General features: G+C 40.7%; 1 long non-coding RNA gene across 1 annotated transcript; it reads left to right on the top strand.

Moving 5' to 3' along the window:
• The first annotated feature begins 5,258 nt into the window (after nucleotides 1-5,258).
• Nucleotides 5,259-6,279, top strand: LOC134287485 (uncharacterized). Its single transcript, XR_009997339.1, has 2 exons — nucleotides 5,259-5,741; nucleotides 5,801-6,279. It is a non-coding gene; the product is annotated as an uncharacterized LOC134287485 (long non-coding RNA).
• Nucleotides 6,280-10,516: the final 4,237 nt, after the last annotated feature.

The raw sequence follows: 10,516 nt of genomic DNA, 5'->3' as shown, positions 1-10,516 counted from the left end.
CTGAGAAGTCCTGGAAGGAACTTGGAGTGAAATCGCGCGAGAAACTTCGGAGAAACTCTGGGTGGAAATATTGTTGAAATCTCAGGAGGAGCTCCGATAGAAACTTTGGGATGAAATCTCGGAGAAATCTTAGAAGAAAGAAAGGAAGAAATAGTTCCTATAGAGATTTATTTTCGGGGTTTTACAGGATTCTTTCAAGTATTTCTCCAATTTTTTTCTAGGAGTTCCTCTCTAGATTTTCCCAGAGATCTTGACGGATTTTTTCCATAGATCTTTTTGGGTCTTCCCCAGAGATTTTCTCGGGAATTGTTGCAGAGTTTTGCCAAAGTTCTGTCCAGATTTCTGCAAAAGTTTCTTCTGTGGTTTTCCGGCATTTCTCTTGGAGGAATTCTCGAGATTTTTCCTCTCAATCGAAACTACTATCGAAACCCCTCTGAAACTCGTCGGAATACCCCAAAATTTCGGAACCATGCCAAAACTACCTTTAAACCCATATGAAACTCCCCTGAAACTTTTTAAAAGCCGTAAGACTAAAGAGTACCCTTGTCCTCACATCGACCGGTCCTACCCGGAGTTCCTTTGGATACAACCCGGGGCACCCTGAAACCCCCTGATTCTTCCATAAACCCCTGAAAGCATATGACACCTCTCTCCAAAACTCGCTGAAGCCTTCCGATATCCCCTAGAACCCTTCTAGAACTCCTCTGAAACCCATTTGAAACTACTCTCGAAACCACACTGGAGCCCTTAGAAACGCACAGAAATCACCGACGAACCGACGTGACAGTGGTGTTTCAAAACTGTCCCCCCTCAATTTAACGGTCGACCAGCAAAGCGAGCGAACCCTTCTGTCAAATCAGCGTAGACGCGAACCTCTTCCTATGTTAACACACGGGGGTTTGGTATCAAGCTAGCATACCAACGCGGGTCGTTATAGAGGTGGCGATAGTGTTCGGCTATTTTTTATCATGGCGTCGCGGACAACAAATTTGAATTTGTTTGTTCTAGCTGTCACGTCGGTTCGTCGGTGCAGAAATCTCCCTCTAAAGCTTACTAGTACTACCTTTGAACCCATATGAAACTCCCCTGAAACCTTTTGAAACTTATAGGAATCAATAAGTCCTCTTATCTTCTCAGATCGCAATGTTGAACCGAGAATCCATTTGTCCCAACCCTTTTCCTCTAGCTAAACCCCCTTCCCCCACCACTCTTTTTTGATGACCTGCTTATGGTTTCATATTCCTACTCAATCGCCCCTGAGATCTCCCCTCTCGCTGCCATAAACCGTTCTCTGAGATTTATAAGGAGATTCTGATGAAGTCTTCTAAGCTTCATTGGTGAAACTTTCTCCGGTGGAGCCTTCTAAGCTTTACTATTTTAGCTTTTCGAGCTTATCAGGTGTAGAGCATTCCGAGCTTATCTGGTGAAGCATTTCTTGCCTCTCCGGTGAAGTCATCCAAGCTTCTCTAGTGAAGCCTTCCCATCTGCTAGGTACTGTGAGTCCTTCCGAGTTCCTCTGGTAAAATCTTCCAAGCTTCTCTCATTACAGCTTCTCTGATGAAGATTGTCTTGCAAAACAGTTCGGGCTTCTCTGAAGAAGCCTTCAAAGCTTCTCTGAAGAAGCCTTCAAAGCTTATGTTGGTTCTAGCAGCACTGTTGGTCACGATACCGTGACGGCTGAGCCGACCGATGACAAGCCTGTCAGTGTGACAAGGGAAGAAAATGGAATGACAGATGGACCAATCTAATGTTATGCAATCTGTTATCAACTGTAAAACTAGAACACGTGAGAATAGTTGGTAAAGTTGCTAAGCTAAACTACACGCTAAATTGTTAGTTACCTAAAAATAGTTGTTCCTAATCTAAAAGTGTTAGTGGTTCATGCAGAGCAGAACAACACAAGACACGAAGAATACGGGAAAATTGTTCTTAAATCTACACATGCAAACCGATTTATGTCAGTACAAAACTTATAACTATCGAATTACTCTAAAACTAAAACGAATAATAAAATTGCAGCAAAAGCTACGTTACAACTAACATCTGAAGTTGTGATTTGCTTCGACGAAGATCGACCTTGTGAAGGGCAATTATAACCTCCCGAAAATTTGGGAACACTTATCTGAAGAAGCCTTCAAAGCTTCTCTGAAAAAGTCTTCAAAACTTATCTGAAGAAGCATTCAAAGCTTCTCTGAAGAAGCCTTCCAAGCTCCTTTGAAGAAGCCTTTAAAGCTTCTCTAAAGAAGCCTTCAAAGTTTCTCTGAGGAAGCCTTCGAAGCTTCTCTAAAGAGGCCTTCAAAGCTTCTCTAAAGAAGCCTTCAAAGCTTCTGTGGCGAAGCCTCCCGAGCTTCTGTCGTGAAGCCTTCCGAGCTTCCATGATGACGCCTTCGAGGCTTCTATAGGGAAGATGTTCGAGGTTCTCCGGCGAAGCATGCCAAGTTTATCTGGTGAAGTCCTCCAAGCTTCTTTGATGAATCCGCCGAAAAAGCCTTTCGAGCTTTTCTGGTAAAACCTTTCAAGTTTTACCTTCGAAGCTTCTCCAGTGAAGACTGCAGGGCTACGGTAAGAGAGAATACTGAAGAGAAAAAGCAAAGAGCAGGGCGGAGGATTTCTCGAAGTTCTCGGAGGAGATTGGCTCGAGCAAAACGCCAAGAAAAACATCGAAAACTCTGAGAAGTCTTGGAAGGAATATCGAGTGAAATCGCGCGAGAAACTTCGGAGAAACTCTAGGTGGAAATATTATATAATTCTCAGGAGGAGCTCCGATAGAAACTCTGGGATGAAACCCCGGAGAAATCTTAGAAGAAAGAGTTCCTATAGGCAGGGATGGAAAATGATGAAGATTGCAGCTGAGCAGACACAAACCAAAACAAAAATACTCGTGAACAACAGGGGCCCGAGAATACTCGCACTTCTTTATTCGTGAGTAAACGAAGCTGGCAAGCACTCGCATGTGATTCGCGAAGCTTCGTGAGTTTTTTGCATTTTGACGAAAAACGCATATTAACGACTGACAGTGTTGCTTTTCAGGAACAATGAAGCATAAAGCATTAGTTTATGTTGGATAATCACTGGATTTGCTATTATAACCACAACAAAATGCACTTCCCGCACCTACACTAGTTCTTCACGAGTAAAAGCTCATGAGTGTTTCTGTTTTTGTTTTGCTTCTTACTCGCGAAGCAGGCGGGTGCGAATAAACTCACACACTGTTTACTCTCGGAATCGTGAGTAAGTCTTGTGTTGGCTTTACACTCGCGAATTGCTTCATGAGGAGAGTAATTCCATCACTGCCTATAGGGGTTTTACAAGATTCTTTCTAATATTTCTCCTATTTTTTTCTAGGAGTTCCTCTCTGGATTTTCCTAGAGATCTTGTCGGATTTTTTCCATAGATCTTTTCGGGACTTCCCCAGAGATTTTGGGAATTGGGTTCTTTAGGGGTATCCAGATTATTCCATAATCGGAATCTCCGGCCGAAAATAAGTCGAAATCTAAAATTTCATCATTTTTGGTGCCCGGGAACTATTTTTAAAATGCATTTGGAGTTTGTATGGGGATTTTTTTTTTGTTCGGGATGAACTGTCATTTTATCGATTGAGCTGTCATTTTATCCACAAAAATAAAAACTGTTTTAATTATTTAACCATCAAAATTAAGGTATTGGAACGCAATAAAATCACGTTATACTCAGAAAAATGAGCTCTTTCTATTAGGATATAGAAAATAGCAAAATTTTGTTCACTAAACAACCCAATTGCCGCAGAGTTTCCCCAAAGTTATGTCAAGATTTCTGTAAAAGTTTCTTCTGTGATTTTTCCGGCATTTCTCTTGAATGTATTCTCGAGATTTTTCCTCTCGAGATTTCACCTCCTAGAGACTCCATTGTGGAATTTTGCCAGAATACATTTCTGCATGCATAAGGGAAAATACCGAGAGGAATCCCTTCAAGGATTTATCCGAGGTTATCCGAGGAGATTGGCCCGAGATAAACTCTGGAAAGAAAAAAACTCATTACGAGGATTCACATTATTCCTTCTATTTTCCCGGAGTTCCTCTCGAGAATCCCGGAGATCTCTTCGGGATTTTTTCCAGAGAGCTTTTTGGATTCACGCTATTTTTTTCTCGCTCATCGGCTGTGTTGGCAACGCACAGAGCGCTGCAACACATGCACAAATGACCGAATGTGTTTAAAATGTGTGCGCGCCACACACATTCCATGTGTTCCCGGCCTCATACTCATTTTTGTGCGGCTCGGTGGAAACGGAACAGTCAAACGTCTCCCGAGCCGCGGCCAAACAGTTTGGCACATGTAAACATGAGGTGGATTTTCGGGATTTTTTCCATCGAAGAGCTGGAAAGCAGATGGAAATGGAAATGTTTTTGACGCATTTCCAACTGCTTCAGCTATTCGATAGAAAAAATCGCTGAAAATCATGAAAATTGCATTTTTTTCAACAAAACAAAAACAAGTATGGAAGCGGATTCCATATTCCAGGCGTTCCACAGAATGTGTGTTTTCCACACATGGTGGAACCTTCACCCCCCCAACACAGGAATGAGTAAGGCCCATGCAACACATATAATGTGCGGCATGTAAAGAGGGTCATTTTGAGAGCGACCAGCACAGCCGCGGTGTCGGTGTGAGTTAGCGTGTTTTTTCTCAGAGATCTTCTCGGGAAATGTCGCAGAGCTCTCCTTAGACTTCTGCAGAAGTTTCTCCTATCATTTTCCCGCCATTTCGATTGCAGGTATTCCAGAGATTTTTCCTCTCGAACCCTGAGAATTCTTGGAAGGAACTTCGAGAAAAATCTCGCAAAATGCAGGGAGGAAATATTGTAGAATTCTCAGTAGGAACTTCTAAAGCAAAATCCCGGGAGGACCTCCGGTAGAGATTCCGGAAGGAACTTTGGAAAAAAAAAACTCCAGAGAAATCTAGGAAGAACTTTAGGAGAAGCCTCCGGAAAAACTTGTGAAAAAAGCGTTTCTTCCGAATCATATTTTAGAGGTTTCCTAGTACCTATTCCTTCTACTGATTACGTTGAGATTTTCCAAGACTTTCTCCAGGAGTACTCCAGCAGTCTTAAAAAGGGACCTTATCGAGCTTGTTCCCGTTCGTAAACACTGCTTCATGATTTTGCGGATATATAATGAGGAAATCTGCTTGTTTCGGTCGCTCTAGGTCGTCAAATGCGGTCATCGCGTCGGTATCGTGCATTGTACCATAGGTTACTCCTAGATCTGACAGGGTACCCTCCCGCATAGCAAAATACAGTTTGCCATACTTTCCAAACAGAAAGTATGCTCTAACTGTTACTGTTACTTTAAGACAAACATTTGGTTTTCTGTTTAACAATATGAAGCCTGACGCTACACACTATAGAGAACGTCTTTGATAACGTATACCAACTAGTAACAGTATGTTATAGTGTCGGTACATTGTTTGACGTTATGGAAATAAAACTCGTGAGAAATGGTGGCACTATGGCATCACCTCAAGTCAAACGGTCTGTACTCGCAGTAGCGCAACACACTATCACACATGAGTTTCACAATACAGTACTTATGCTCAACAATCTGTCATATGGTTACAAGCATTTGTATTTGTAAATGAAATATCCTAAGGTTTGCCGCTGCGCTGTCTGTCAGATTATTCAAGAAAAAAAAGCAAAAAGTGCAAATCTTGGATTTCCGAATAATTAAAAAATACTTTGTCTCCGGCTCAACTGCGGAATTTGAAAGGTTAGCTTGCATCCTAATAAATAAATTTAAAATATAAATCGCGGTTTAATTATTTTTAGTGCCTCCTAAACCGGAATCGAAAGGTGGTGGGCCACAGGCCATCGTGGCGGGCCGGCGCAACAGGCAACAAAATTGAAGATTTTTTCCGACACATTCCGGCGAAATGACCAACAAAGTGGACCTCGGTGACACTCGGTTCCCTTTCGAAAGGATGTCCGGTTTCCTCATCTCGCAAACGTGTACGTCGGTGTGCATGATCGTGAAGCGGAAGGTGGACAATAATCGCAAGAGGGTCTTGGACAAACGTGCTGCCGGAATCCGGGCGGCGTTGTCGAAGGAGAAGGACAAGTGCACCAAGCTTTTATGTCTCCACTACCTTCTCACCAACAGTCGGAACCTGCCGGAATGGCACCGCCGAAGCATGTTCATTGTTGCCACCAGGGGGAAGGAGAAATGCGTGCCATTATTTGTAATTCGTATAAGTAATAAGTGTTTTTCATCTTACCTTAATAAACAATCATTAATATTTGGAGAAATATTTTTGTTTGTGTACTGCTCAAAACCATCATCTTGTTTGATTTATAGTAAATAATCAAATTAAACAGGATGATAGTTCATTTCCAAGTTGTGATAATTGTTGGAGAAAAGTTTAAATACAGTAGAACCATATATTATACGTTTAAAATACCATGGAAGACCATAAATCAATAATAGCATATACAGTGTTTGTTTTTCTTCAAATATTATGGTTAAACTGTTCTCTAACCATTTTTTATGCAGTGAATTATCTGAAAAACTGGATAATATATTGACCATATCCTTTACTGTTTTGCGAAAAATTTGTTCGAGAAAACGAGCGATTTTTTATGGTAACCTATCTTAACCGCCTATTCCACATACTGTAATTTGGCGGATTACCATTTGTTATACTGCCAAATCTGTACATGGAATGGTTATCTTACTGTTATCTTGGATAGTCTGAGACATGGTTAAATGACAATTGATAATGGTCATCTACAGTACGAGAAACGCTGCATTTACAGTAAGCGATTATGCGGGACTCTACCAACAAAAATTTCTTCCTGAGACAAATGTGGAGATCCAGCGTTTCTCGGTCTCTATAACAACTTTTATCTTACTAACATTCCTTTCCAACCTTGATGGCCACCGTAAGGACGTGGCCGGTGCCGTTATTGACCTTACTAAAGTTGAGAACTCTCGAGCTGTGTACATACATTGAGAATGGTAAGCTAGTCCCAAGCTCTATTCATTGCTTCTCTGTGCAATTTGGATTGCCCCGGTCAATCACGGAGTAGCAACTACGAACTGTGCGGTCATCTATGGTCCATGATCATGCTCAACAGTGAAGTAATAGTTAAGTGTTTTTTTGAACTGATTCAAACACCAAATTTAGGTTCATCTAGACAACAAGGCACACACCACACACAGTGATTGCTTTTGCAAAATCAATACAAACGATACACGACAAACCAGAATTACCGTAATTCGCGTATGAAAAGAGCCAACTGACAGTTGTCATTGAGCAAACTGACTATCAAAGAGTGAATTTTATTTTTAGGGATTTTAATCAACTGCACGATCTTTATAGTAATGTGCATAAATGTAAAAAATCAAAAAATCTAAGTTCTTTGCGCTATTCCAATAGAATCTTAAAATTCAAGATGAAATCTCGCTTTGATTGAATAATACGATCAAGCACGCTATTCTAACTGGAATTGAACTTTATTCGAACTCGAAATACAAAGGAATAATAATGAGAAAATTATAAATAAGTAAAATGAAAAACAAAAATAGTTCTAGTTTGACATTTGAGGTCGACCTTGACGTGATGGAGCTCGACATTTTTCGCACTGGGGCTTCAAAAATGTTCCTCTGACATACACGGAGAAAACGAACTATGCATTTTAGCTTATTTTAAAATAATAATTTCTCATTTACTCGTTTTAACCTTTGCAATGCATAAAAAATATGCAGTCTCAGGGATTTCTGGCATTTATTCAAGTTTTAGTGAATAACAAGTCATTAATTGTACACATTGGACTTTGAAAATTTTTAGTTGGCCAACCGACAGCCGCTGCCATCGCGTTGTTAAAAATTAATTGTGTTCGTCCGCGGTTTTCCTGTAAAGCTCATAAATAGCATGTTTTCCACTGAGTTTATTGATTCCAAATTGTTCATTCCTCTCTGGTAAGTACATTTAAAAATTTTTCAAAGACGTAAACCTTCAAAATGTTTAAATTTTCAGATAAATGTTCCTGCTTCTACTACTTTGGTCGGCGAGGAGTGTGGCCAGCGGCGTCATGGTCACATTTTTTTCCGCAGTCAAGTTCGCAGATTGTGAACAATCCTCGGTACTCACTTTACGTAATTTATGTTTAGTCCCTTACTGTCAGAGCTGTCAGATCAGTGTAACACGCTAAATAAAATTTACACAAGAGGCAATTTACACGGAAAAAAATACACGGTTATGAATATTTATTGGGTACCGGACTGGTCACCGAAAATTTGATCGTTTTCTTTGGTACATCGAGGTCTTGAAATTAGTCTATGGTGTGGCGGTGGTGAAAATCATCAAATACTTCCAACGGCATGTGCGAACAACATTAAATGTGATTAATAATAATTGATTATGTAATTAGTGACTTTATTATAAGGGTTCATTCACAAATTTCATAACGCCAAAATTGGCCTTTCCTGACACCCACCCACCCCTTCGTAACACTATTTATATGGGGAAAATTTTTATTTGTTCGGGCTGTAACACCATTAAGGACACCCACCCACCCCCTCCTGCGTTATGACATTTGTGAACAAGCCCTAAGTAAAATGGCAATAAAGTGTTTCTGATTGGTTTTTGCTTCGTCAAAACTTGTCTTTTTTGTTTGATGAATTATTAATAAAATAAACAAAATCAATTTTATGCATTTTATTGCAAATAATGTCGGTATAAGCATTCCAATGAATATTGTCAATATATGCATTTTGAGCAATAAATGTGTTTTATGCATTGGCGGAATATACCTCAAAATATGCATTCCAAAGGGTGGGCAGACCGAATATGGTTTTAGTATAGCTTTTATGCATTTTAGCATTTTTTAATCTAACCGTGTACACGGTGAAAAAAATTACTCAAAGTCAGGGGGAGCGACACTAGTTTTGCCAAGCCAAAAAACCTCAAAAAAAGCTGAAAAAGCCCAAAAAAGTCGCAAAAACCCGCAAAAGTTATGCGGGTTTTACCGGGGTTTTTCGACTTCTTTCGGCTTTTTTTGCGGTTTTTTGGCTTGGCAAAACTAGTGTCGCTCCCCCCGCTCAAAGTATGTGTTATAAGCAAGGGGCGGGACAGAGGATTTAAAAATTTTAAATTATGTTTTTTCAACTACGTCTAATAAAACCTCCGCCTGTCGTATCGTCGTTTGGATTCATAAGCTTTTAGAAAAACAAGACAGTGCAAAACTACAAAAAAAGAAAAAAAAAACAATTGAAGGTAAATATGGATCACGGGCACCATATAGCCGAGGCGGTAAACGCACGGGTATTCAGCATGACCATGCTGAGGGTGACGGGTTCGATTCCCGGTCGGTCCAGGATCTTTTCGTAAAGGAAATTTCCTTGACTTCCTTGGGCATAGAGTATCTTCGTGTCTGCCACACGATATACGCATGCAAAATGGTCATTGGCAGAGGAAGCTCTCAGTTAATAACTGTGGAAGTGCTCATAGAACACTAAGCTGAGAAGCAGGCTTTGTCCCAGTGAGGACGTTACGCCAAGAAGAGAGAGAGATGGATCACGTCGATCAAATAGAATGCTGAGAAAACCAAGAAGCGACTGTTACTGAAGCCGCGAGGTAGCTATTTCTAGAAAACAGAGTTTTATTATTATTATAGATTTGAATCCATTCAGTTCGAATCTGGAAATTCCCGGAACTTGGAAATGCATCGGAGAAGGGAAATGTGGATGTAGTGGTGGTGTTGCATTCACGAGAATATCGGAACATGTAAACACAAACTCGATCCACAGACAAACAGACGTAACACTTCGAAAATTTTGAGCTTCAAATAATAGTCACGGAAACGTATTCGCCCAATGCTAATAGAACTTAGTTTGCCCAATCATCAACTAGGTGGCGGTAGTGAGCAAACGTCAAACGGCAAAAACGATGCAAGTGCCGCGGTTGGTCAATTGTCCAATTACGGTTTTTTTTAATAGACCTTTATTAAATCGGTGCACGTAAAAAAAATCAGTGTTACGTCTGTTTGTCTGTGCTCGATCTGTGCAAATAAATTATTGGCAAACGAGCTTTGGAGAACGTGAAACAAACAAAGACTCGGGTTCACTTGACTACCGAGGCATAGGGGCGTTAAGTTTCTCGGTCCGAGATGTCCTACATGTGTTTGTATACCAACTCTGTTCCTAGCTGTATTTGCATGGAAACTGAGAGCTGTAACTGAAACTACCTATAATCTGTGGCAGGTAGTTCGGTTAAAGAGCAGACATTCCAAATCGGGTGGACTGTTTGCACCAGTACATCCGCCTTAATTGAGTCTGGTTATTCTTGGTCATCAGTCAGTCCATTCACGCGTGTCCAGTTTTTATTTTAGTATTTTGAAGTACTCGACACCAACGTCGAAGGTGGTCGCCGCCCGTTTATTCGAAGTCGAACCCACCACCATCCAGTTAATAATTCGATTTAGTCGCCCGTCACGATCTGGTCACCGACTACTGTCTGTGGTATGAAACACTCTCGAGAACGTGAC

This window comes from Aedes albopictus, chromosome 1, assembly GCF_035046485.1.
Source record: "Aedes albopictus strain Foshan chromosome 1, AalbF5, whole genome shotgun sequence".
Classification (NCBI taxonomy): Eukaryota; Metazoa; Arthropoda; class Insecta; order Diptera; family Culicidae; genus Aedes; species Aedes albopictus.
This window is presented reverse-complemented; position numbering and strand designations above follow the sequence as displayed.